Source organism: Penaeus vannamei, chromosome 31 (genome assembly GCF_042767895.1).
Source record: "Penaeus vannamei isolate JL-2024 chromosome 31, ASM4276789v1, whole genome shotgun sequence".
NCBI classification, from domain to species: Eukaryota; Metazoa; Arthropoda; class Malacostraca; order Decapoda; family Penaeidae; genus Penaeus; species Penaeus vannamei.
This window is the reverse complement of record NC_091579.1, coordinates 6,438,742-6,443,741: the sequence shown is the minus strand read 5'-3', so window position 1 is coordinate 6,443,741 and position 5,000 is coordinate 6,438,742.

The following is a 5,000-nucleotide window of genomic DNA, read 5'->3' as shown; positions in this document are numbered from 1 at the left end:
AGGAGAACCCGCTGATATTTTTTTCAATCGGCGAGACTATCGTGTTTCTGACGCGGGGTCGCGCGTGTGCCGGGCGCGTGTCATCCCGGCCTGGGACCGAGCTCGCCACGCGTTCTCACGACTCCCGCGCACATGGAGAGGCGCCGCAAGATGATAGCAGTTTACGTGTTTACAAGTAGCAAACGGGGCCCCATATGACGAAATATTGCGTACAGGTTTCCCACACGGCTAGCACTGGCTAATGACTCGGTGAATCATGCGGTCATTGCTAGAGAATCTAACTCAGTTGGTCCTGGCGCTTGTCCCTCGGGAGTGACACTTGGGTGCAACGTGTCAATGGTACCTGTCATGTATGGGAAGCGCGGACCACGGGTATTGTTTTCGCTATGCTCTCTCCCCCTCCGCCCTTCTCCCCTCTACACTCAGCGAAATGAAATTCTTAACATGTAGTAAAATAACACCTCGAAAGGCACGGTCATCTGCTTGATCACGTGTTTGCGTCTGTCACTCCTGTCACATGTCACTCTGCCAGCCCTTTCGGTGCCCACCTGACAAAGGGAATGAAGTTGCTAATAATACTAATGGCGTGGCCAGATTGTTACATTAATTATACCTTAAATTTGAAATAGACATTACATTCCCTTCCCGCGAAATGGAAGTTACAAACGGTTGCGAAACCCAGCGTTGATCTGCTTTTATTTATGCATCTGTTATGTATACATTTGGATATGCAGACATTTGCTTGTGTGTATATCTGTATATGTACATTTATCTGTCAGTATTTATTACATCTATTTATCTATATATACATACATATATAAACATACATACATACATATATATATATATATATATATATATATATATATATATATATATATATATATATATGTGTGTGTGTGTGTGTGTGTGTGTGTGTGTGTGTGTGTGTGTGTGTGTCTGTGTGTGTCTGTGTGTGTGTGTGTGTGTGTGTGTGTGTGTGTGTGTGTGTGTGTGTGTGTGTGTGTGTGATGTGTGTATATATATACATATGTAGATACACACACACACACACACGCACACACACACACACACATATATATATATATATATATATATATATATATATATATATATATATATATATATATATATATATATATATATATATATATATATACTTACAGATCATTATCAGTATCATTGTTATTATCATTATTATCGCCCTTGTCATCGTTATCGTTATTATCCATCTCCTGATCATTATCACCCTTTTCATCATCAGTATCATTATCATCATCACAATTATTGTTATTTATATCATTATCATTCTTATCATCATCGCCACCATCATTATCATTATTATAACCATCATCGTTTGTTATTATTATCATTATTGGTAGTAATGCCATTCATATTACTAGTAATAGTATTGTTATTATTTTCATTACTATCATCGCCATTATTGTTATCTTTATTATCCTGTTTATTATCATTATCATTATCATCATTACCATTATCATTATCATTATTGTTACTACTGCTACTTATTATTATCAATACTATTATTATTAACATTGTTATTATCATCCTTATTATCCTTATTATCATTATTATCATAATCTCATTACTATCATAATTACTGTTATCCTTATTGTTATTATCATTATGATCATTGTTATTATCATCAATATTGATGTTAATATGATTAGTTTTCCTCTTTATTCCAAGCAGCATTATTATCATTATTATCATCATTACTCTTTTATCTTTATCATTATTTTCATTAGCATCATTATCATTAGTTCGATGATTACCGTTATATCTTATAGTTATTATCTTCATCATCATTTTGTTAATAAAAATTGAAGTTTCACGCCCCCCCCCCTCTATCCCCTTACCCACAATTCCCACTGCGGAATCAATCTAATTTAGCAATCAATGAAGATTTGATAAATATAAAAAAAATAGCAAAAAAAAAAAAAAAACGAAAATAATCCAACGACTCTGCTTAGATCATTCGCATAAATGATATATATTTGATAATAAAATTTTCTACGTTTAGGAGGGATGAGGGGAGACGAGGACAAGGGGGGGAGGGGGGGAGGGTAGAATTATGTATACGTCACAGGGCAGAGCTGTGTGGGAACTGTCTCCCCTCGTTAGGGCCAAGAAGAGAGCATACAACAGTTCGATATCGCTCGATTTAAGTGAGAGAGAGGAGAAAAAAGAATGAGAGAGAGAGAGAAGGAGAGAAAAAGAGTGAGATAGAGAGAGAAGGAGAGAAAAAGAGTGAGATAGAGAGAGAAGGAGAGAAAAAGAGTGAGATAGAGAAGGAGAGGAAAATAGTGAGAGAGAGAAAGGGAGAGGAAAAGAGGGAGAGAGGGAGAGAAGGAGAGGAAAATAGTGAGAGACGAGAGGAAAAGGGAAAGGGAGAAGAAAAACGTGAGAGAGAGAGAGAGAAGGAAAACGTAAGAAAGAGAGAGAGATATAAAAAAAAAAAAAAACGAGCGAGAGATAGTGTGCGAGAGGGAGACAAATAAAAAGCGAAAGGGGGGGGGGAGAGGGAGATAACCGCGGGAATCGTGGGAGAGAAAAAACGTATTTAAGAATCGATTCGATTAGCGCTCGATAAGAGGCGCTTGAGGAGGATAAGAGTTGCACGAGATAATGTGCGATTTCGGTCGATGTGAATTTATCGATTCTCTTTTTTTCTCTCTCTCTCTCTCTCGCTCTTTCTCTTTTCTTCTGGCCCTTCTTTCTTGTTTTTTTTTTGTTTTTTTTCTTGTTGTCTTTTATTTTGTCCCTCTCCTGCTCAGTGTTTTTGTTGTTTTTTTTCTTACTCGCTCTTCGCTCTCTCTCTCTCCTACTCTCGTTCTCTCCTTCTGCTTTCTTTCTTTTTTCCCTCTCTCTCTCTCTCTCTCTCTTTTGTCTGTCTCTCAGTCTCTCCAGTCTCTCCTCTCGCTCTCTCTCTCTCTCTTCTCTCTCTCTCTCTCTCTCTCTCCTCTCTCTCTCATTCTCGCTCTCTCTTTCTCTTTCTCTATTTCTCTCTCTCTCTCTCTCTTCTCTCTCTCTCTCCTCTCTCTCTCTCTATCTCTCTGTCTCACCTCTCTCGCTCTCTCTCTCTCACCTCTCTCTCTCTCTCTCTCTCTCTCTCTCTCTCTCTCTCTCTCTCTCTCTCTCTCTCTCTCTCTCTCTCTCTCTCTCTCTCTCTCTCTCTCCTCTTTCTCTCTCTCTCTATCTTTCTCTCTCTCTCCCTCCCCCTCTCTCTCTCTTTCTCTCTTTCTTACTCTCTCTCCCTTCTCTCTCTCTCTCTCTCTCTCTCTCTCTCTCTCTCTCTCTCTCTCTCTCTCTCTCTCTCTCTCTCTCTCTCTCTCTCTCTCTCTCTATATATATATATATATATATATATATATATATATATGTGTGTGTGTGTGTGTGTGTGTGTGTGTGTGTGTGTGTGTGTGTGTGTGTGTGAGTACGTATTTTCTTTGTTGCCTTTCTTTGTTCTGCCTTCGTCGGCCTCTCAAACGGAGCTTCGTTTGTTTGTTGGTTCATTCATTGTGCCTTCCACTGATGGGTTTATTCATCCTTCTCGTCTTTCTAAATAAAGTGATTTTTTTTGTTCACCAGATAAACATGATTTGAATTAATTGATTTTTTTTTCTCTTGTTTATTTTTCATTTATTTATTTTTTTTCTTTTTTGTAAGGTTGATTTCTTATGCTCTAGTGTTTTTTTTTTATTTATTTTTTTTTTTGTAAGGTTGATTTCTTATGTTCTAGTGTTTATTTTTTTATTTGTTTTTTATTTATTTATTTATTTATTTTGTAAGGATGATTTCTTATGTTCTAGTGTTTATTTATTTATTTATTTATTTTTATTTATCTATTTATTTTGTAAGGTTGATTTCTCATGTTCTAGTGTTTGTTTATTTATTTATTTATTTATTTTTTTTTTTTTTTTTTTTTGGTAAGGTTGATTTCTTATGTTCTAGTGTTTATTTTTCATTTATTTATTTATTTTCATTTTTTGTAAGGTTTCAAAACCAGGAACGCTTACGAGTAATTATGATGCTCATTTGATCAACATCATTTTCATACGAACGGATTTAATTTTGCTAATGATGAATAAGTGGTCATAATTTTATCATTTCGACTCTGCAACCTGGAGTCCCGTGGGATTTTTTTTTATCATAATTTGATATATATTTATATCGATAATTGCCTTCTTAATGAGATGACATATCGACCCCAACCACCTGTAAAAGCAACTTCCCACGGTATTACGCGTTAATAATGTGACAGCAACAACAACAGATAAAATACATAAAAAACAAGTTGAAATGATCAATTCCCGTTTACTGTGTTTCTTTCTTTCCCCTCGCCCCTTTCTCTTTACTCCCCTTTCTGGCCACACTGTCTCTCTATCTCTCCCCTCACCCCCTCGCCTTTACCCCTCTCCCCCGCCACACTGTCTCTCTCTCTCTCTCTCTCTCTCTCTCTCTCTCTCTCTCTCTCTCTCTCTCCTCTCTCTCTCTCTCTCTCTCTCTCTCTCTCTCTCTCTCCCCCTCCTCACTCCCTCCCCATTACCCCCCTTTCCCACCCTACTGTCTCTCTCTCTCCCCTCACCCCCTCCCCCCGCCAAACTGTCTCTCTCTCTCCCCTCACCCCCTCCCCACTGCCACACATGCTGTCTCTCTCTCTCCTCATCCCCTCCCCCGCCCCACTGTCTCTCTCTCTCCCCCTCACCCCCCTCCCCTTTACCCCCCTCCCCCGCCCCACTGTCTCTCTCTACTCCCATCACCCCCTCACCCCCGCCAAAGCTGTCTCTCTCTCTCCCCTCACCCCCTCCCCCGCCCCACTGTCCTTTCTCTCTCTCTCCCTCACTCCCTCCCCTTTACCCCCCTTTCCCACCCTACTGTCTCCTCTCTCCCCTCACCCCCTCCCCCGTCCCACTGTCTCTCTCTCACCCCCTCACCCCTCCCCTTTACCCCTCCTCCCCTACCCGACTGTCTCTCTC